We start from the raw sequence: 23568 nt of genomic DNA on the forward strand, positions 1-23568 counted from the left end.
TCTGTATATTTCTATACACCTGTGCCTATTCTCTTGAGGCCAGTTCAATTCAGCATACACATCTCAAGCCTGTACTTGGGGGAAGGCAAATATTATAAGACCTAAAGGATGAAAACACTATGTAGAAACTGCCACATGTCTCCCAAAACCTTTACAAGAGAAGGGGAGGGGAGGACGGGGGTCATGACGTGGGTTGAGTGTCCAGGGTTCAGGGTGACACTGGGGTGAGTTGTGCAAAGATCAAGGTCTGGGGCGGGGCCGGGGGGCATCTCAGAGGCCCTTGAACACTAAACTAAGAATTCTACTTTATCCAGTGTGCAGCCTCCCTAAATTCTTCTAAAGTTTATTTTTTAATCTATGTATATTTTTTGATGTGGGCCATTTAAAAACTCTTCACTGAATTTGTTAAGATACTGCTTCTGTTGTTTATGTGCTGTTTTTTTTTTTTGGCCATGAGGCTTGTGCAATGTTAGCTCCCCGAGTGGGGATCGAACCTGCAACCCCTGCAATGGAAGGCGAAGGCTTAACCACTGGACCACCAGGGAAGTCCTCCTAAATTCTACTTTAGATGAGCCAGAGCAGGGCTCCCAGACCCCATGGGGCCGGGCTGGCTTCTCCTCTGATCGCTCTCTCCTCCCCTTAGAGCAGGGATGTGGGAGTCCCCAGAGACTTATCACCTCTTCCTACACACAGACTACAGACTTCCTCGACTACACACCTCTTCCTCCCCACCCTATCCCTGTAAAGGGTGCTGTCGCATTGGAGTCATAGCCTGGGGCCAGGTTGGCCATTTATACAGCACAGGTACCCCAGGCTGGAACCTGGGGGATCCTCAAAGTCCACATGCCCGGAATAAGTCTACATCTTAGGACACCCTGAGGTATTCCCAACATGCTCTCCTCGTGAGAGGGCTGGGGTTGCCAGGAGTCGGGAAAGGTGAGGGGAAGAGTTGAGAGCTGGTAAGCATGGAACCTCTGCACAGTCTGATGGTTAATTATGAGGCCTGGGTTTCTTTGAACACTCAGATGCAGGCAGTATTGCAGCCGCAACAGCCCATGGAGCCCCAAGCCCGTGGGTCCCCTGAGACGTGTGTGGCACCAAATAGGACTTGATCTCACCTTCCTGCAGGTGCCGAGACACAGGTTTCTGTTCTCAGCCACTTCCTCTCTTGGCTTCTCACGGCGCCCCTGTCCCCGGCCCTCATATTCAGTGATTCTAATAATTAGTTTTTCTTTGGAAACATACAGACTGCCTCTCCTACTTGAGAGGATGCTTTATGACGGTGAAGGCCTTTGGAAAACTATGTGGAAACATGGGAGGAGGAAAAGTTAACTGTGTGTTGTTTTGGTTTCTTGCTCATTGAAACCTTTTAATTTAATTAAAAAAAAATTTTTTTTTCTGTTTCTCCCCTGGGATGGGCTTGGGAAGATGTTCAGCGTAGATGGTGACGTTTGTGTCTTTGGAATAGAGTCTTTACAGCAGAGCCAAAGCCTCTGAGGTTTCCAGATAAATGCTGGCCTATGTTCTTATTTTTTGAAGCTTAGTCTAGCGAGAGTCTGCTCCAATGCTCGGAAGACAGAGTGGGAAGAGGGAGCCTTTGCTTCTGTGTTGTTAGTGGGTCGCGTGGGGGCGAGTCCACCCGGATCCCTGCATTCTGTGGTGACCACTCCTCGAGGGGAGTGGCCAGGCACGCGTGATGGAGAGGGGTGACCAGACCATAACCAGACATTTAACCCAGTCTTGGATATGAAGACAAAGTGTTCATAGCTCAGACCTGTCGCGTGCAGGGAGAGAACTCCTGAAATCAGAGGCGCCACAGGCGTGCTCTCTGCTGGGTGTTTTTCATCTCCCCTGCCCTCCGCCTCCTCGTCTGTAAGAGGCAGAGGGGTTGGCAGTCATGCCTGCTGATCACCCACTGTGTGTCTGTGTCCTTGGCCTGGACGGACGAGGAGCTGCAGGCAGGGTGTTGGGATCTCTGCTGTGTTCATACTCACAAGTGGTTTGTTTACTTCCTTCAGCGTGAGGGTAAAAACAGAGGAAAGTACTGTCTGCCTTTGCTTTTGAACTTGGCCGTAATAGGATTGTGTGAAGCCATTGGTCAGTATAATGCCACTTTGGCGGGTGTGTGTGCACGCGCATGCGTGTGTATGCATGTGTGTGGTGGGGAGGAGGGCTTTTGGAGAGAGCTTTAAAAGAGCCTGCCTAGATGTTTAGAATAAACTTGTCCCCCTTCATTTTTTCCTTTGTTTGTAGATGTACCACTTGTCTTCTTTATGCCTTTTCTTGTATTTTTCTCTTTAAAATGTTCAGCTATTCTTTCGTAATTGGAAAAAAAAGTAATAAATGCATTTCTCTCTTTATGTCTGATGTTAAAACAGTCCGTGGGTTTCTTACTGCCTCTTATTGTGTTACAGAGAGGTTGGTTGCTTCATAGGTATTTGATATATATTTAGATTACGTTTTATTTCTGTCATTGTACTCAGATGTTCAAATGATAATGGGCAGCACAGATCAGACCAGGAAAAAACCCGAAGTATTTCTAAGGGGTGGGGGTATTTTATTTTTGCGGCTGAATTCCTGTAAAAGTACACTGTGGGTCTCAGGATGCTATCTGTTCACGTAAGTGCCGACGTTACACGCTGCTGAGCACTTACCACGCTGCGGTAAGCGTCAACCACACTGGCAGCTCTGTGAGTAGAGCTTCTGGGGATCCGAAGATGTTAGGCAGAGATCCAGCCTTCATGGAGACGTCACCACATTTGGAGAGATGAGGTGTGCGTGATAAGAAGCTGGTTAATACTTTGTTTCAAAAGACACATGTCACTAAGAAATGGGAGTTCCAACTAGGGTGGTCTTCCAGGTGAGGTGGCTCCTTCTCACAACCTAGTGAGGTCGGGCTTTCCTTTCCAGCACCTGGTGTGTGACCTCCCATCACTCCTTGGTCCCTCTGCCTAGCACCTCACCTCACTGCCTAGCATCCCACCAGTCTCTCAGAGCCACACAAACAGCTCCTCTGTTGTGAAGCATGATTGATGAGTTCACCAGGAAATTTGGGTTTCTTCTGGGAACTGCGAGTAGTGGACGGCATTAACTCTGGCATCTGGTTGGCATTTGGAAATCTCCCATCGGTCACCAAATACGCATAAGATTTTGTGAGAACTCTTTAACCCATTAACGATCGGTTTCCTCATCTGTAAGGTTAGGATAAAAATATCCCATTGGACTGCAGTCATGGCTAAATCCATGTAAACAGATAAAACTCTGAACACTTACTGGGCAGCCCGTAAAACCTCACATCTTTTCCTTTCTGTGCTGTGTAGTTATTTGTGCATATGTCTGCATTGATCACCTTCATTGCAAACCTCCAGAGGGTGAACCCCCCCGGGCCTGGCACAGACCCTCTCACACAGCCTGGTTGGCCCTCTGCACTCATCTTGGTCTGTGCCATTATGAGGCCAATGCTGGACCTTTGGGGGTCTTTGGTTTGTCTTGGCCTTGGGAGACCTCCTGATCATAATGGTGATTTTGATAGATGGATGAATAAGGAGGCCATCTCCAACACAGAGTCGCAGAGGATGGGGGAATAGGTACATGTGGTCTGGAATCAGGCAGCAAATTTGAGAGCAGCAGGTTGATTGGGGAGATGCAGGACCATAAAGAAGGTTGAACTGATGAATTGATGCTTTTGTGTTGTGGTGCTGGAGAAGACTCTCGAGAGTCCCTTAGACTGCAAAGTGATCAAATCAGTCAATCCTAAAGGAAATCAGTCCTGAATATTCATTGGAAGGACTGATGCTGAAGCTGAAGCTCCAATACTTTGGCCACCTGATGCGAAGAGCTGACTCACTGGAAAAGACCCTGATGCTGGGAAAGATTGAAGGCAGGAGGAGAAGGGGACAACAGAGGATGAGATGGTTGGATGGCATCACCGACTCGGTGGATATGAGTTTGAGCAAATTCCAGGAGATAGTGAAGGACAGATGAGCCTGGTGTGCTGCAGTCCGTGGGGTCGCCAAGAGTCGGCTGAGTGACTGAACAGCAATGAACAACAGGAACTAAGCTTTCTTTGTCTGAGGTCTGCAAGGATGTTTCTCCTGAGCTGTCCCTTCCACAGAGCCTCCCTGATGTTTGGAGAAGCGGGGTCAAAGGGCACTACGGTTCTCCGATGACACAGACTCTAAATATCTGACAAGGCGAGCCTGACTAATTGCATAAGTGTATTTTTCACCTTCACTGGCCAAGCAAGGGGTCTTTGGGTCGAAATATGTCCATGCATTTTACAGAAGAAAGAATTTCTCCCGAGTTAGCATGCAGCACGTTCTGATCAGATGCATTGTCCCTTTGGTTTTGTCCTGTTCCCGGAGGCGTTGACTGAGCTCAGCAACCTCCACACCCCACCTTCCTCCTCCCATGTTACACGGCTCCTCAGCGCCTTGTTCTCCTAAGTTAAGCCTTTTGTTTTGCGTCCTTTCCTTCTCAGAATCTGTAGAGTTAAGCATGTGATGTCCACTTAGATGTCAACTGCCTGAACCCCATGTCCGAAGAGAAAATGACAGAATGAAAGAACATTAGAAGCTGCTGCTGCTGCTGAGTTGCTTCAGTCGTGTCCAACTCTGTGCGACCCCATAGACGGCAGCCCACCAGGCTCCCCCGTCCCTGGGATTCTCCAGGGAAGAACACTGGAGTGGGTTGCCATTGCCTTCTCCAAAAATTAGGAGAGGACCAGATAAACCATGTGGTTTCAACAACTCCCTCTCGTCCTTCCTTTTCTTCCTCCCCTTCTCTTCTTTCTTCCATTTTCCCTTCTTTTCCCCCTCCTCCCCTCCCTCCCTTCCTTCCTTCCCTTCTTTTGATGGGTAAAAGTCTTCCAACTGGTTCTTGACCCATCTAGGGTGAGACTCAGGGTTTTTGGCTCATGCCCTCATACCACAATAAGTTCTAGTCCCTGAGTGAAGAAGTGGGGTCACTGGGATGCATTTGATCCAGGCCCTGGTCCTCACCTGGATGAGGGCGTGGGGTACACAGTTCACATCCAATGAGGGGGCTTGTCCCTGGAGCAGGATCTCGCGGGTAGCTGTGCTAACACGTGGTTGGTCTAGTCTAGAACTGTCCTTGTTCACCAACTGGCCCACCAGCTCAAGTAGTACAGTAGAAGAATCAGTGAAGTGGCCCAGAAAAAAAGGAATAATGTTAAAGAAGAACCTTTGAGAGAGGAGCGGAGGTGGAAAGGAAGAACACCGCCACCACAAACAAAAACTGGGACAAAGAACATATTAGTTCTGGTCTGAATTCTCCTTCGTTGGAGCCAGGCTCACAGTTTGAGATCAAGGAGGCAGCGAGGAGAGATTAGGTAGAAAAGCTATATTTCTGCATAGGAAGGAGTCCTGTGTGCGTGTTTCTGCAAGGCACTCCTTTAGAGTTGCATGTAGACACGTGGGCTCAGGTGGGGGACGGTTCCTTCACCTTGGCTGATGAGGCTGCTGTGAGGATGTTATTAATACAAGAAGCGCACCTACTCTGCAGACAGATGGGTTGTGATGGGGCCGTTGGGGGAATGGGATGTGTCCGTGGTTGTTGGAGATGGTTGTCTGAGGCAGTGACACGAGACAGGTTTCTGACCCTCTTGGGGAGGCTGAGGCTCTCAGAGGGGTCTGCAGGTTCCCTGCTGGCCCTCCCCACCGCCCCCCGCCCCCCACACCATGACTACCAAGGGTGACAGGAGCCCTGGGGTCCACAGGTGGGCAGCACCAGGCCCCCTTCCATGGGGAAGCTAGGTTTCTCTAGATTATAGAAAGGTCTGTACATCACAGCTCAGTAGGTAAAGAATCTGCCTCCAATGCAGGAGACCTGGGTTCAATCCCTGGGTCGGGAATATCCCCTGGAGAAGCAAATGGCAACCCATTCCAATATTCTTGCCTGGAGAATCCCATGGACAGTGGAGCCTGGTGGGCTGCAGTCCATGGGGTCACAAAGAGTCAGACACGACTGAGGGACTTTCATTTTCTGTACATTTAGGGCCTTGATAAAGTTTTGAGGTCCAGCGTCTTGTAAGAGAGAGACTCTCCCAAAGTCTTGGACAAGGATGTGAGATGTAAGCACAGGTGGCTGATCCATATGCTTGACTTCCTTGGATGTGCAGGGCTGACAGGCCAGTGGCCCTGCTTCTTGGAAAATACGTTAGAATTCTATCATTAGAGTTTCCTGTATGAAGCCTTTCCCTTGTGCTTTCTAGATCAACGGTGAAATAGACATAGCCTTTTTCTTTTTGTGCAAGTAATTCTGTAATTGTAGAAGAGAATATTTGAACTACCAGGTATATGTTTATTAGAGTTTTCATTTATTACATTTCCAGTTTTTAAATAGGATTTGCATTTTAGCTTTAAGAGAATTGAAACTTTAATGTTAACTTTAAAAAGGAAAAAAAAGAAAAGGGAAGAAAATAGAAAATTTCCCCCAAACCCAAACTCCAAGATCAGAATTAGGAGTCTCTGTCACCAAGCACTTGCTGTGCCTAGTCTCACGTGGCCATGAGTTTACCTTGTTTTTATTTCATGTATAGTAAGAAAAGAGGGGATTTATTATAACTGACGGTGTGAGTCTCATGGAGACAAATTGGCCAGAAGCATTCTGGAATATTTTAATCTTAGGGGCATCTTCTCAACAGTGTGTGTTTTCTCTCCTTGCCCCGGGGTACAGGATCCAGCCAGCAAGCACAGTGGTCAGATTGCAAGGTCTCCAGTCAACATCCCTCCTCCTCGCCCCGCCCCGTCTTCCCAGAGCCTGGAAGGGCTGTGCTTTGAGGTTTGTTTTGGGAGAAGGGTAAATTGCCACTGGAGAAATCCCCAATTCCCAAAATATCTCAAAGAGTCTATTCTGAAAAGATTTTTTTCAGAGAGAGGCTATTAGTAGCTAAATTCCTTTCCCATAACAGGCCTCTTCCCTTGCGTTTGGGAGGTACAGTCAATATTGGTCTGAAAGGGTGAGTGATTGGAGGCTATTTTGGGGTGGTCTGAAGAACCTCAAGGTTGTCTTGTAGAATAACAACTGAGGAGCTTGTTCTGTGAACAGGATAGTTGGGAGGTGAGTGGTGAGGCCGCTGAGCAGCTTCCAACATGGCAGGGGGTCCTTGGACCGTGGGTGCCAAGAGGTGTATGTGAGCTCCCCAGTTCCCTATTGATAGACCTCAGTTGCCTCTCCTGGTGTTTGTGTCCACTTGGAAGTTCTTCTGTCCTTGAAATGTCCATGGTTCTGCCCTGCATAGACTCATGTTCTCAAATCAACCCTGGTTTCTTAACTTCTGTTACTGCATCATGAGTTTCTTCAGGACCTTCTAGGGGGCAGTAGGAGGACACTGTCTGCCTCTGCCCCTGCCCCCCACCCTTCCACCATTCCCGTAGCATCTTCTCTCAGCGACTGTCCCGTCCACCCTCTTCTCCTTCATTTTGCCATCAGCTTTCATCAGTTCATACCCATGGTCTAATAAATTCCAGCCCATCTCTGTGCATTTAGGTTGTTCCGCCTCCATTTAGAGTTTCATTTACCTGACAGCTCATCCCAAATCAAGCTTTGAAAATGTTATATGAAACATGGAATTCCTCCAGTCCAGGAAGACACAGCCATTTGTCATCTGCCCTGGGAAATCTTCCTGAAGTGCAGAGCTGGGCTGTCACAACGAGGGGGTGAGACAGATACCCCCGGGGAGTGGTGCCTCCTATGGTCTGTGCCTGCCCCCATCTGAAGTGCCCACCCACGGGTGCCTGCTTCTCCCCACCTGAGACCTTCCTCGGAGGAGCCTGCAGGTGTAGAGATGAGCCCTCTCTTCTTCTGGGTGGGAGCCTCCCTGACCTTCGAGTGACCTAAGGGGGGCAGCTGTCCCAGCGCCTGCCTCCAGGGTGGGGGGACACTGAGCGGGTGTGACAGCAGCCCCCCCACTTTCCCCGAGGGACAGGGCTCCCATGAACCCCAGTGGCAGCTGCTCGGTGATGAATCCCTCGCTTCCCGCCTCCCTCTGCTCCTTTACAACTGTGTCCCCGGGATCACTACCCCAATAGACTGCCTCTCAGGGAGGCCAAGCTAAAATGCTCCCAGAGGCAGTTTCCCTGCAAGCTGGGAGAATCAGACGGATTAAAAGCCAGGGATGTACTTTTAAACTCAAAGCTCTAACCTATTTGACTTTGGCCTGTGTGTTGGTGGACCTCCTGTGAGCATTTCAGGGGAACCCTGATGCTTTGCAGAGTCGGGTCATGTCTGCAGACAGTCATGTGGGGTCCGAGAAACGATTCCTCTTGAAAAGAGTCTGAGTTCTCTGGGATTTGTTGTTAGCTTTTCTTTTTTTTTCTCCAATTTGTTTATTTATTTTGGCTGTGCTGGAACTTTGTTGCTGCCTGTGGGCTTTTTTCTAGTTGTGGTGAGCAGGAGGTGGGTGGGCTACTCTGGTTGCGGTGCCTGGGCTTCTCATTGCGGTGACTTCTCTTGCTGCAAAGCCCAGACTCTAGGCACGTGGGGGCTCAGTAGTTGTGGCTCCCAGGCTCTAGAGCACAGGTTCTTAGCACCGCAGTTGTGACTTAGCTGCTCCGAGGCATGTGGGATCTTCCCGGACCAGCAATGGAACCTGTGTCTCGTGCATTGGCAGGTGGGTTCTTTACCACTCAGGCACCAGGGCAAGCCCCTGCTAATTGCTGTTAAATTGTGACCCCTCCCGCACCGCCCTGCTGTTCCCCGGGTATTGCAGCTGTGACAGGGATCAAAGGGAACTTCTGTATGAAGACAGGATGTTACAGCCTGGGACGGGGTGGTGCACAGACAGACAGCAGGCGGGGCAGATGCGCTGGACTTGCAGTCGGCCGGCAGCATGGCCCTGGCAACCCCCAGGGTGTGTTTTGTGTGGTCCCTTCCGCTCTCTGGGCCACTGTCCTGAAGGCTGGCACAGAGACACTCTGGGGCCCTCCCGCTTTCCTTATTTGCAGGAGAAAATACAGGATCACAAAATCCTCCAGGATGATTCACAAGTTGAAATATGTTGGCAGAGTGCATTTTCATTTTATTTTGGTTGAAGGAGGAGTGTGGGGGAACTTTCGGGACACTGAAGGAAGCCAGGTTGGAATTAAGACTTGCTCCTGGCTGACAGGACCTGCTGCGCCAGTTGCTATTCCCTTCTCGCTTGGGCACACAGTGGTTTATTCTGGGAACACACCAGCCCAGCCAGGAATTCAAACGTGTCCTATGGCAGCGGCTGGAACGGGGGCCTCCTGGCCTTGAAGACCCGTCTCAAGTTCTCCAGTTTAGCCTGCTCTCATCACCAGAAACAAACACACTTGACAAAAAAGGTCATTCTCTCCCCCCATGCAAAATAACATCTAGAATTCCTTGCACGTTTGTTCATTACAAGTCAACTGAGGTGTAATGTCTACAAAAATTAATTCGCACTTCTTTAAGAGTAAGGAGGTACTTTGAACTTGGGGGGCCGTAGGCAACGCCTCCACAAGTCTTCCTCCTTCCAGCATCAGAAGGGGTGATGGTGGCCACACTGTGTCTCTGAGCCTGGCCCTTCCAGGCCAGCCTGTCCCCTGCAGAGAAAGTGTGAGGCTGGCAGAGCATGACTCACCCTGTCGGACAGATGGGGTCATCTGCCTCCTGCCTCTGGTCCAGGGGGTGGACATGGCCGTGGTGACAGCCTGTCACCAGGGATGGAGCTCTGGGCATGATGATGACAATGACAATCATTCTATGTAGAACCCTGCCTAAGTTCAGGCCCCTCAGCAGAATCAACCCATGTCAAACCTTGACAGTGTATGAAAAAGCAGAGACATCACTTTGCTGACAAAGGTCCGTGTAGTCAAAGCTGTGGTTCTTCCAGTAGTCAAGTACAGATGTGAGACTTGACTATAAAGAAAGCTGAGCCCCAAAGAATTGATGCTTTTGAACTGTGGTGTTGGAGAAAGCTCTTTTGAGAGTCCCTTGGACTGCAACGAGATCAAACCAGTCAATCTTAAGAGAAATCAATCCTGAATATTCATTGAAAGAACTGATGCTGAAGCTGAATCTCCAGTACTTTGGCTACTTTCCCTGATTCTGAGAAAGATTAAGGACAGGAGGAGAAGGGGATGACAGAGGATGAGATGGTTGGATGGCATCACCAACTCGATGGACATGAGTTTGAGCAAGCTCCAGGAGATAGTGAAAGACAGGGGAGCCTCGTGTGCCGCAGTCCGTGGGATTGCAAAGAGTTGGACACAACTCTTAGCAACTGAACAACAACAACAGCAATCGTCATACTGATGAATTGACGTGATTCTTTAGGCTTGTTACAAGCTCTTGTTTTCTAAATGTGAGGGTCCTTTAAGAGTTGCCAGACCTTTAACAATAATAGCAAAGCTCTGACATAAGTATTGTGGGGGCTGAAGTGTGTCCCCAGAGCCAGGACATCAGAATTGCACCTGTTTGGATTTGAGTCTCTACAGATGGAATTAGGTTGAAAGGAGGTCCTTATGGTGGACCTTAACCCAGTATCATGAATTTCCTCATCCAAAGGGGAAATGGAGATAGAGAAACACCTCAAAAGGGAAGAGACACAGGGAGAAGGCAACTATCACAAGCTGAGGACGGAGGCTGCAGAGGAACCAGCCTGGCACCACCTCATCCTTGACTTCCAGCCCCCAGACTGTGACACAAAAAATTGCTTTTGTGGGGCTTCTCAGGTGGCTTAGTGGTAAAGAACGTGCCTGCAAGGCAGGAGATGCAGGTTCGATCCCTGGGTTGGGAAAGTCCCCTGGAGAAGGGAATGCAACTTCCTCCAGTATTCTTGCCTGGGAAATTCCATGGACAGAGGTGCCTGGTGGGCTACAGTCGATGGGGTCACACAGAGTCAGACACGACTGAGCCGCTAACACTTTTCAAGCTGCAGTCTGTGGTGCAGTGTTAAGGCAGCCTTAGCTAACTAATGCAAATCTCATTATCCTCCTTCTGAAGATGGGAAAACTGAGGCTGGGTGGATTGAGTAGCTTGGTCATGGTCCCCGGAGAGCAGGGGCTGCAGGTGGGTGTGACCCAAGGTCATCTGGTCCCAGCCTATGTTCTCAGCCTGCAGGTTCCGGGGACAGGTGATGTGACCTTCTCCATGTAACCTCAGGGGCTGAGTTTTGTCAGGCTGCAGTGACTTCTTAAGTGGCCCTGTGCTCCCTGCCTTCCTCCCAAGATCTTGTCCCTGTTTGAATTTTTGAGCCAAATGTATTGCCCCTAAAACATGGCCTGCAAAAAAACCTATTGCACAGCAACATTTATGAAAAACAAACAAAAAACCAGAATGACAAGCAGAAGCCTTGAGGCCGTGAATTCTGTGCGCACTCCTGAACATCTTTGTCTTTGCCGCGTTTCTTGTCTTTCTTCCCACGTGACGTGACACACACTTTGTGAAGTATCTGGCAGGCCTAGACAAAGGATCGCTGATTCGCACCTCATTCGACTTTGTTGCTGGTGCCACTGGATTTCCCACCATCCTTGTCCATCGTCCTGGCCACAGAAGCTGCAGCTCGTTTGAGGTTCACGGTGACCCAGGAGTATCCGGGGGCCCCTGGGAGGGCTGTGCAGTGTTCTTTCAACTCCCCGATTTCAGTTTGTAAACTGGTCTGAATATTCCTCCAGTTTTCTGGTTTCCTCAGTTGGCCTCATTTCTTTGGTTCTGTGAGCCTGGGAAGGGTGGGTGGTGGGGGTGGCCGGAAAGCAGGTCCCACTGACTGGCATCCGGTACACATGGTAATTCTTATCTCGTTCCATATAAATGCCAGGAAGATGGTGAATGTTGCAAAATTAAACCACCTCTGAGATGTGATGCTGAAGACTGGGAAACAGACAGAGATCTTGGGTAGCTCTGGCTAAGACAAGGTACAGCGTCAGGGTTACTGAGTGTTTCCCTGACCCTTCTCTGGCAGACACCAAGCCTTCAACTCCTCTCTGCAGCCGTGCAGAGAGCTCACTGTAAGCGGCGACAGCCCTCCAGTCTCTGTCCTGGCACCTACGCTGACCTGGGGATTAGGAGTGAGTCTGGTCTTCTGATTAGATTCTGCCACTCTGTGGCCTTGGAGGTCACTTGTCCCTGAAAAGGGCTTGGACACTGGGATTCCCAAAGCTCTCCTTGTTCTTTTACTGTGTTTACAGTATGGACTCTGCTCTACTGAACTGCAGCTTTGCTTTTGCATGAGGCCTAGCATGTTCTCTGTAGGTTAAGAAAGTTCAGAATGGTTCGCATCCACCCAACCCCAAACTCCCAGTCCCTCTCCTTCTCCCCTCCCCTCTGGCAACCACAAGTCTGTTGTCTATGTCTGTGAGTGTATTTCTGTTTTGTATACAGTTTCGTTTATGTTATATTTTTGATTCCACATGTAAGTGATGCAAGCTATGACATTTAGAATGGATAAACAAGGAGGTCTTACTGTATAGCAGAGGGAACTATACACAGTAGCCTGTGATAAACCATAATAGAAAAGAATTTAAGCAAAGACTATATATATGTGTGTGTGTGTGTGGATAAATGTATAACTGAGTCACATTGCTGAATACAGCAGAGATTGGCACAACACTGTAAATCAACTATGCGTATGTGTGTGCTTAGTCCCTTCAACCGTGTCTGACTCTTTGTCACCCCATGGACTGTAGCCTGCCAGGCTCCTCTTTCCATGGAACTTTTCACGCAAGAATATTGGAGTGGGTTGTCATTTCCTCCTCCAGGGGATCTTCCCCACCCAGGGATTGAACCTGTGTCTCTTGCATCTCCTGCATTTGCAGGCAGATTCTTTACCCACTACTTAAAAAAAAAAAAAATATATATATATATATATATATATATATGAAAAAAAAAAAGTACAGAAAGTATGTTTCTAGATTCCTCATTTGCTTCTTTTGAACTTAATGCCGTTTTCTTTCTGGTCTGTTCTTACTTGTTTGTGCCCAAGAGAGACTGCAGCCTGGTTCATGAGCCCTGGGCCCTGGAGGAGGAGTCTCATTTCTTTGTGTCCGGGCCCCTGGGGAGGAATAGCTCCCACCCCCAGCCCACAGCCTTATGCAATAACCACAAATCAGGCTGGAGCCGCTGAACCCGCCCACTCTCCTGGAAGGCCCAGCATGGCACATCGCTGAGAGGATGCTAAAGTTACTGATCTGCCTCCTCCACCCCGCCTCCCCCTCCTCTTCATCCCAAGGCCGGGTTTGGGCTGAGCTTGCTGGTGGGCACGTCAGCTCCGCAGCGAGACTGGGTGGCAGTCCTTAATGCTGCCATGTCTCTTTGTTCACTTGTCAAACTCTGGGAGACAGCTTTCCCCCAGCCTACAGAAGTGATGTTACGTAACTTCTGGCATTCACCCCACCCCTCACCACCTTCAGCTGCACGTCTTCCTATGTGTGTAACTGACTTTTCTCTTTTAGACAAGCTCCTATGTGTGTAACTGACTTTTCCTTTTTAGACAAGCTCCTATATGTGTAGCTGATTTTTCCCTTTTAGACAAGCTCCTATGTGTGTAGCTGATTTTTCCCTTTTAGACAAGCTCCTATGTGTGTAGCTGATTTTTCCCTTTAGACAAGTTCCGAGTGGGTCGGGCTAAGCGGACACAGCCCCAGGTGGTTTCTTCTGTGGGCTGATTGCTCTTTTTTGGGACGAGAACCTGGGATCAGGCTTCTTGGCAACTCTTTCCTGCTCTGTGCTCCCTCCTGCCACTTGCTGGCCTTTCTAGCTTACCCACCATCTTATTATGTTGCTGTGCCCTTGGTTGAAAAGGCAGCCAGCTGTGTCTCTGGGCATGTCCAACCCTCTGTGGGGGTGCTGTCCACATCTCCCCAGGCTGAAGGGGACTCATCCCTGGGCTGTGTCCAGGCCCAGACTCCCAGAGGAAGACCTCTCGTAGATGCTTGTGGCTGGCAGAGCAGATGATAGGGCAGAAAAGAGATGGTGGGGTCGGTTCTCCAACCGCCCTTGGCTAGAGTGATGTGCCTCCTGAACCAGTCTGGAGAGAACAATCATAATAACAGCATCTTTTTTTTTTTTTTTTTTGAGGGCTATCAGTTCAGTTCAGTTCAGTCGCTCAGTCGTGTCCGACTCTTTGTGACCCCATGAATCGCAGCATGCCAGGCCTCCCGGTCCGTCACCGACTCCCGGAGTTTACCCAGACTCATTTCCATCGAGTCGGTGATGCCATCCAGCCATCTCATCCTCTGTCGTCCCCTTCTCCTCCTGCCCCCAGTCCCTCCCAGCATCAGGGTCTTTTCCAATAAGTCAACTCTTCGCGTGAGGTGGCCAAAGTATTGGAGTTGAGGGCTATACTTACTATTAAATCTACTTATTTTTAATTGGAGGATAGCTGCTTTACAATATTGTGTTGGTTTCTGCCATGCATCAGCACAAAGCAGCGTATGCTGAGTAGCCAGTGACCGCAGACACCATTGCTGGCAGTGCTTATAGGACCCTAGAGTTTATAGGTTGGAAGAGTGGGATTCTGGAGCCAGGATACCTAGGCTCTGACACTTAAGATTGAACCAGTTGTGGAGCTTCAGTGCCTCAGTTTCCTTTTCTGTAAAATGGGAAGAAGAGTGCGTGTACTTCACGGTTGGTGGAAGTACTGAGTGAAGCGATATGCATATTATGTAGCCTAAGATCGTGCCCTGGGAACTGTGAAGTGATGTTCAGCTTCACTGATTTGCCGCCATCCCGTGGTTGGGGGGCTGAACTGGGATTCAAACCTGATGGCCTCGGATCCTAGACACTGTCTGCTTTCCAGGAAAGGCTGCTGTCTGGCATACAAGGTCCCCATGGTGCCTTGGGCCCCTTGGATAAAGAGACTTGGGATCTTTTCTCAGAAGTGCCGCCAGCTGTTCAACCACAGACTGCGGGGTCTTTGGGCTGCACTTCCTTAGCTCATCACAGGTGTACGGGACCAAGCGCAACCAAAAGTAAGTAAATAAATAAAATGATAAAAAACGGTATGTTAATCAAAGAGGGAGGGGTTATAGTCATAATTATGGCTGATTAGAGTGGTATGACAGAGACCAACACAACACTGTAAAAATGAAAAAAGCAAGGTAAAACAATGACAGATTTGTTACCGTCTTCAACCATGTTTAGAGAAGGCCGGGGGTCAGAAACGGGGGAGGTGGGGACAGGGTGCTCCCGTAGGTGCCTGCACCAGGGCCAGGATGTGACCCTTGGTCTCCCTGATGCCCGGCCTGCCCATGGGTGAGGAGCTGCTTCTGTCTGATTGGGGGATGTGGCGGTAGAGTCTAGCCTTTGCTGTGGAGACCCTTGAAACAAAACTCAGGGCAGGAACTGTCTGATCCCCTGTGGGGAGCATATTCCGGCATCTGGTCTACGTCTTCGCTGGGCTTTTGTAGCATGTCATTCGCTAGTGGAAGGGAGGAGGCAGGACTTAGCTGTGTGGGAACCCTGGATCCCACAGCTTCCAGGCCACTGTCGTGCTTGTGTGTTGAGGGCAGCCTGGAGTCTGCTCATTTATCAGCTCCATCTCATTGACACTCTGTGGGATGGCCTGGCGCAGTTCACTCACCCCTGTTCACCAGGAGTGTCTTAACTGAACACACAGAGTTCGTAAGAAGCAAGAACGGCGGTTGGAGTGTGGGCTTTCATGCCGCTGAGGTTATTGCTGCTTCAGGACAACCTGAGCTACACCCAGTCCAGTTCTGTTCAGAAAATAAGGAAGTGGACCCTTATAGTTAGCAGGATTGAGTCCACCCCTGCCTCCATCACTCAGCCTCCTGGACCCCCAGCCCTCCCGCAAGGGAGGGGCAGTGTTTCTTGGAGCTGTTGTATGATTAAGTGGCTCATGAATATGTACACCTTGGAAGTTCTCAGTCGATGTTAGCTGTTATTGGTATTTCTTAATCTTTGTTTGGGACTTCCCAGGTGACACAATGGTAAAGAATCTTCCTGCCAATGCAGGAGACACACATTTGATCCCTGGGTCTGGGAGATCCCCTGGAGGAGGAAATGGCAACCCACTCCAGGATTCTTGCTTGGGAGATCCCACGGACAGAGGAGCCTGGTGGGCTACAGTCCCAAAGAGTCCAACACAACTGAACAGGCACACGCACAATCTTTGTTTGAATTGATGTTGCTTTGTTTTCTTTGTGAGAAAAATAAGACCCTTCCCTAGAGGCTGACACTGTGAACACTGTGAAAGTCCTGTTCCTCTGTGAGCTGACAGGTCTCTGTCTAAAACCTTAGCTCTGACAGGCAGAGGATCAGAGAATGTTGACAATAAGTGGCAGATTTTAAATTTGGAGTAGAGCAGATATACACTGACATTTTGGGAATTCTGAGCTAGCTCAGAGAAGAAAAACACTCTTAAAACCGTTTGAAACTTTTCTCTTACATAATTTTAAAATGCATCCCCTGACCTTGACATCCCTAGGCAATGTGTAGAATGAACAGGCTTTATCCCTTGATTGAATTAACACCGAGCAAGAGATCCTGTTTATGCTAAATGACTATGATAGTACAGTCTGTTTTATTAAAGTCTCTGTAAGCTTATCCATGTAGTTCACAGTCAGTTTTATTTAAAGGTAATAATTGAGGAGTCCTGTTTGCCAGCTGGGCCTTTTCAGTCTCTCCACCCCTGCCCAGTCCAACCTGTTCGGTAACTGTTTTAGTTAGGATTTGGGTATTCCTAAGGTGTTCTTTTTTTTTTTTTTTAAATTGAAGTGTAGTTGAGTTACAATGTTATGTTAGTTTCAGGTGTATAGCAAAGTGATTCAGTTACACATACAGACACATACACACACACACACACACATTCTATATCAGATTCTTTTCCCATTATAGGTTATTATAAGAAATTGAGTATAGTTCCGAGCGCTGTACAATAGTTCCTTGTTGATTATCTATTAATATTTTATATATAGTAGTGTATATGTGCGGAGAAGGCAATGGCACCCCACTCCAGTACTCTTGCCTGGAAAATCCCATGGACGGAGGAGCCTGGTAGGCTGCAGTCCATGGGGTCGCTGAGGGTCGGACACGACTGAGCGACTTCACTTTCACTTTTCACTTTCATGCATTGGGGAAGGGAATGGCAGCCCACTCCAGTGTTCTTGCCTGGAGAATCCCAGGGACGGGGGGAGCCTGGTGGGCTGCCGTCCATGGGGTCGCACAGAGTGGGACACGACTGAAGTGACTTAGCAGAGCATAGCATAGCACAGTGTATATGTGTTAATCCCAAACTCCTAGTTTTCCCTTTTTCCCCTTTGATAACCATAAGTTCGTTTTCTATGTCTGTGAGTCTATATGTTTTGTAAGTAAGTTCATTTGTATAATTTTTTTTTTAGATTGTACATATAATCGATATCTTGTAAGAGCTGTCCCTCTTAATCTGGCTTAACTTCACTTATTATGACAGAATTTAGGTCTATCCATCCTGCTGCAAATGGCATTACTTCCTTTTTTATGGCTGAGCAATATTCCCTTGTATACTTATAAGGCATTTTCTTTATCCAGTCATCTGCTGATGGACATTTAAGTTGCTTCCATGTCTTGGTTAATTTTGAAGAGTGCTGTGGAGAACACTGGGGTGCTTGTATCTTTTCAAATTATAAATTTTTCTCTGTATATACCCAGGAGTGGGATATGGTAGCTCTATTTTAATTTTTTTAAGGGACCTTTACACTGTTCTCCATGGTGGCTACACCTGTACATCTGGTGTTTCTTTTGCAAATATAAATAAGTCCAAATATACACAAAATTCAGCATATAATATGCATGTTCTATACTTCGCGTTTTTAATTTACTACATCATGCAGATCTTCCCTTTTTAACTTGTAGGATGATTCTCCTCCTTTCTGCCACCACCTAGTACTGCATTCCAGGGTTGTTTTCCTTGGTTTATTTAACCTGTCTCCTATTTGGATTCTTTTCCATCTTTTGGTATTTCAAACAACACCACAGCGACAAACTTCATACTCTGGTCACGTGCCCTAGAAGTAGGATTTCTGGATCAATGGGCAAATATAGATAAAGTGTTGGTAAATTTTAAAAACAAAACAAAACAGGGTACCTTTTGATGTGTTGTATCATTTTGAACTCCAGTGGGTCAGGAGAGCAGCAGCCTCGTGGATGAGTGTTTTGCAAAACGTTTGAATGTTTGCTGGGTAGAAAATCGAGAAATGGCATTTTATGTTGTGACTTTGCATGTTTTAGGACTGTGTCCCTCTGGGGGATACTCATCTTTCTTCCCTGTGAACTGTCTCTTGTTCTTTGATCATTTTCTATTACTGTTCTTTCATCTCTCAGTTTCTAAAACTCTGTATAAAGGAGATTAACTGTTTGGGATAAGTTTTGCAACTGTTCCCTGAAACTATTTATTTTGACTTGCCTTGGGTTTGTAGAAGTTTTTGAGGTCATATAATTATATGTATGACTTTCCGGGCGGCTCAACACTTAAGAATCTACCTGACAAGGCAGCAGAAACGGATTTGATCCCTGGGTCAGGAAGATCCCCTGGAGGAGGAAATGGCAGCCCACTCCAGTATGCTTGCCTGGAGAATCCCACGGACAGAGGAGCCTGGAGGGCTGCAGACCATGGGGTCGTAAGGGTTTCCTCAGAGTCTCATTGGTAAAGAATCCACCTGCAATGCAGGAACCGCAGGAGATGTGGGATCGATCCCTGTGTCTGGAAGATCCCCTGGAGGAGGGCGTGCATGGCAACCCATTCCAGTATTCTTGCCTGGAGAATCCCATGGACAGAGAAACCTGGCGGGCTATGGTCCATGGGGTCACAAAACGTCAGACACGACTGAGTGACTAACACTTCACACTTCACTTCATCTTCGCTTCGGTGGCTCAGTGGTAAAGAATCAGTCAGCCAGTGCACGAGACGCAGGAGATAAGGGGTTTGATCCTTGCATCAGGAAGATCCCCTGGAGAAGGAAATGGCAGCCCGCTACAGTGTTCTTGCCTGGAGAACCACATGGACAGAGGAGCCTGGTGGGACCGTTTCAGGAAGAGCAGAATGTCTCCTCATTGTAAGGAGGCAATGACTCCACGTGTGTGAGTGTGTATCCTTTCTTTGTCTCTAGAGGCTAACATAGCTTATGATTTTTATACTCCTTTTCCACTCACCAAAATTGCACTAAGGCATTGGTTAAGACTATAGAATATCCTCCTGTGACTCATGGTTTTCCACTCTTCTGCTTTTACTGGTTTGATATTTCTTTTTAAAAATTACATGTATGGTCTGAAAGCCTTTTATCTATTATGGGAAATGCTGTGACAGATATTTTCATGCCCATAGTTTTTTTCATGCTTTATGGGTGGATTCCCAGAAATGGGATTACTTGATCAGAGGAGCTGAATGTTTTTAAGGTCCTTGATAAATATTGCCTGCTGCCTCTCAATAGCATACTATCATTGTGTGTTACCATTAGTCATGTGTGTTTTCCTGTTGGCTCCACGACTGCAGAGTTTGGGCTTCCCAGGTGGCTCAGTGGTAAAGAATACACCTGCCAGTGTAGGAGACATGGGTTCGATCCCCGGGTTGGGAAGATCCTCTGGAGAAGGAAATGGCAACCCACTCCAGTACTCCGAACTTGGGAAATCCCATGGACAGAGGAGCCTTGGGGACTACAGTCCGTGAGGTCTCAAAAGAGTCAGACACGAATGAGCAACTCAACAACAACCATGACTGTGATCAGATTATTATAGTTAAAAACAATGCAGCTGATTTCATAGGTGGAAAATCCACCGTTATCATTTTCCATGTAAGTAACTCAAGCTGCAGAGAGCTTAGCAAATGTGTCAGGGTCGCAGAGCTGGCTATAGCCAGTGTCCTGGTCCCCAGGAAGAAAGAGAAAGCTGGCACGTTTCTACATGAATTCACACCGAGGCACAGGTGACTGGAATTGGTTCTTTGGACAGTTTTCACATACATTGAGTTGGGCCAAAATGAGAAATTTTATTTCCCAGCAGAGAAAATCACACCTAATTGCTAATTTAGTAGTTACTGAGACATCCACTCAGTAAGTATTTCCTTTTCACATACAGCCTGTAATACCAGGTAGTGATACGACTTGGACATAGCATCCTTTCTGTCCTGGTTACATCTCTGGTAGAGCAGTGATCCTTCCCACATGTCCCCCCCCACCAGGCCCCCTCCTCCCTGGCTTTCTCCCAGGTATGAGTTCATTAGATAGATTGTGCCTACCCATTTTTATGGAGCACCTCCTCTATGCCAGGGCTGTGGGACCTGAGAGAGAGCAAAGCCAGTGAAAATCAGTTTCCTTGAGGAATGTGTCTTCCCGACCGGGCGACAGAATAAACGAGATAAGCAAATTACGCTGCAGACACTGATGGGCGCTGGCAGGAAGAGAAGATGGAAGCATGTGTGTTCACGTGGGCTTGAGGGTCTCGTATGTCTCCTGCACCGCTGGGGGGTGATCAGAAGTTTATAAGCAGGAGAGCGAGACCCGATGAAGCAGCGTCTTGCAGACACAAGGTTGCTGCGGAGCCCAGAGAAACAGCGCCCCCCACCCCAGCCCCTCATCCCTCAGCATCTCTGGATAAGTGGCGAGCAGATCTGGAAAGGAGACCTGGGCGCCTGCGGGTGAGGGTGTCAGTGGTCTTCCATGGCCCGGGGGCACCTGGACCTGCTCATTCTTGGATTGTCAGGAAGCTGGCAGATGGCCCCGGATGCCAGGCCCTGGAGTCCTGTGATAACCTAAGAAGGAGGAAAACATTGGCTGGACCTGGTGGGTCTTGTTATTGTTGGTGCTGTAATTCTGTACTAACGATTCTCAAGTGGCCAGAGCTTTACATCCTTGAGAGAACGTAGTCCCTTTAGACCCATTATCATGTCAACAACTTGGTCCTTCCCTGAAACAGACTCCTCCACGTGTGTTCTCCGTGAAGGAAGGCTCCACGCACAGGGACACCAGGAGCCGGTCCTGGGAGTCCAACTCAAGCTTCCACCCAGGGCTGGAAATAAATACACTGTTTAGACTTGCTCTATTATGGGTATTCCCAGCAGGAATGCTCCCCACCTTGGAAGCTGGTGTTTTCTTGGGAATAATTGGAAGTTTGCGTCTCTGTTTCCCTGCAGGGGTGGTTGCGTCAGTTTATTGATTACCTCCTATTCCCTCACGGGTGGGCTTCCAACAAAGCTGCGTGTTCGGTAGACAGTGAGCTAGGTCTGCAGGCGGAGCCCTGGCCCTGTTGGTCCGGGGCCTTCTCTCTGCGTGCATCTTCTCTAAATGAAAACTCCTGTGTCTACACCTGCGGGGGATCTTTGTTACCATGTCAGAACTAATATTGAGTAAGTTTTGTGGCTTTTCTATCTAACAGAGCCCCCAGTGGTGTCTTGCTATGGGATGGAGAGAGGGGATGGGCAAACTGTTGGCACAAGGGGACGAGACGGGGTTTGTGGCATTGCCTTGATCCCATCTCTCTGTTGTGACTTGGGTTTCTCTCTCTTCATCAAGTAAGCCCATTGGCGCTTGGGGTCTCCTTATAGCCAGCATCAGAAAAGTGAGACTAGAGCAGTCGTGGTGTGCTCTGAGTCCCTGCTGGAATGTGAGCTCTAGACTGGTGGGCGAGGGCTGAGAAGGCAGCTTGACGTGGGGGAGTGAGGAGGGGCTCAGGGCTGGGTGGGATGGAGCACGGCCCTTCCTGACCTCCTAATCTTGGCCACACCCCTGGACCCTCTGGACCCCGAGTTTTCAGTCTTGTCCAAGTCCAAGGACACACCGACGACCCAGCCTTCCTCACAGAGACCAGGAGGATGATAGATTTTTTTTTTTTTTCCCAATTATTAGAAAGTACAGTGCCATGGCACTGAGCCCAGGGAGGACAGAGAAGGTTGTGAGATTGTGACTCGTTGTCTCATCAAGGGAGTTGAGCTCTGGATTGATTTCGGTGTCTCAGCCAACTCGATAGACTATCCTTCCCCTCGTGGGGGCCAGACACCTCATCTTGTAACCAGAGGGCTCTCGTTGACAAAAACATGTTTTTAGGTAAAAAATATGACATTCCCTCCCGCCCCCAGAGGGTGGCTGGCCTCTTTTGTCATAAGAAGGTGGAAGAGCCAGGTTAGCAATTGGCTTTTTAAAAAACACTTTATTTTTGTTTTGTTTATTCATTTTTGGCTGCACTTGTCTTCATTGCTGCACACACAAACTCTCCAGTTGCGGTGAGTGGACACACACTTTGTTGTGGTGCGCGGGCTTCTTTCTCATTGTGGAGGCTTCTCTTGTTGCGGACCGCAGGGCTCTAGACTGTGGGCTTCAGTAGTTGCGAAGCACCGGCTTAGTTGCCCACAGCACATGGGATCTTCCTGAACCGGGGAGCAAACCTGTGTCCCCTGCATTGGCAGGTAGACTCTTAACCACTGGACCACTGGGGAAGCCCCTGGCATTTGGCGTTTCTGTGCACTAGACAGAGGCAGAGGGGTTTCTACAGGCTCTTGGGAGCCCCCACCAGCCCATCAACTGTCCGAGCCATGGGCGTGTGAGAGCCTTCGGTGGACCCGAGGGCAGTATGGATGTTGGTGCAGGAAGAGAATGTGGCTTGGGAAGTCAGGAGACTGGGTGTGAAGCCTGGATTTACCATTTGAGACTTTGGACAAATGGTCTTACCCTTCTTGGGCCTCTTCTCTTCATCTGTTACATGAAGATAATTGAGCTGACTTCCTGTCTCTGATATGTTGGTTACCAGCTACACAATCGGAGAAGGCAATGGCAACCCACTCCAGTATTCTTGCCTGGAGAATCCCAGGGACAGAGGAGCCTAGTGGGCTGCCGTCTATGGGGTCTCACAGAGTCGGACACGACTGAAGTGACTTAGCAGCAGCAGCAGCAGCTACACAATAGAAAGCAGTTTTGAACAGGTACTCAGAAACATCACAGCTAATCGCAAGGTTATCTGGAGATGCTAGTCAGCCTTGTTTTATCAGAAAATAGATCTGTCCTCTTCACCCCAATGAAATAGATAATGCCCCACTGAAGCTAGTATTTTGTTTTGTTTTGTTTTGTTTTTTCTACCTAGTTAAGTTGGCAGTAAAGGAAAGAACAAAATGCAGCCATGTATGTCTTTGGGTAGGTATTTTAAACTCTAGCTTGATAGTACCCACTGTTCTCATGCAACTTATGTTCTAGGGGGAAGGAAATGATAAATAAATGAAGAAGTGCTTATAGACAATTCCTGGGGTAACATCAGGAGGGGCAGGGGACCAGCGGGGATAGGATGCAGGCAGTTTTATGTAGGTGATCAGATGACTGAAAGATGGTGAGCGATGTATTGATCTACAGGTCATGGGTTCTGGGAAACAAAGATTTGTGATATTAGTGTCAGAATTGTCCTACAGATGAATTGACGTGGGATTCTTTAGGCTTGTTACAAGTTCTTGTTTTCTAAACACAGCAGTCCTTTAAGAGTTCCCAGACCTTTAATAGCTCCCAGTGATGAAAAAAGATGCTTTTGGGTGCAAAAAATGACACTGTCAACATTCTTAGGTTGAAACATCAGTTTTCCGTTACTCAATTATTACATTGAGAGTATAGCTGAGCCCGTGGATTCTGTCTGTCTCGG

The 23568-nt window shown here is 48.3% G+C and overlaps 1 protein-coding gene across 1 annotated transcript in view; it reads left to right on the forward strand.

The window, feature by feature from the left end:
- Window positions 1-23568, forward strand: part of RNF144A (ring finger protein 144A) — a 127695-nt gene that overhangs the window by 56733 nt on the left and 47394 nt on the right. The window contains exon 2 of the mRNA XM_068979444.1: window positions 14762-14933. The gene's annotated coding sequence lies outside the window, so the exon portion shown is untranslated. The remainder of the gene's footprint in view (window positions 1-14761; window positions 14934-23568) is intronic.

Source organism: Capricornis sumatraensis, chromosome 1, assembly GCF_032405125.1.
Source record: "Capricornis sumatraensis isolate serow.1 chromosome 1, serow.2, whole genome shotgun sequence".
NCBI lineage: Eukaryota > Metazoa > Chordata > Mammalia > Artiodactyla > Bovidae > Capricornis > Capricornis sumatraensis.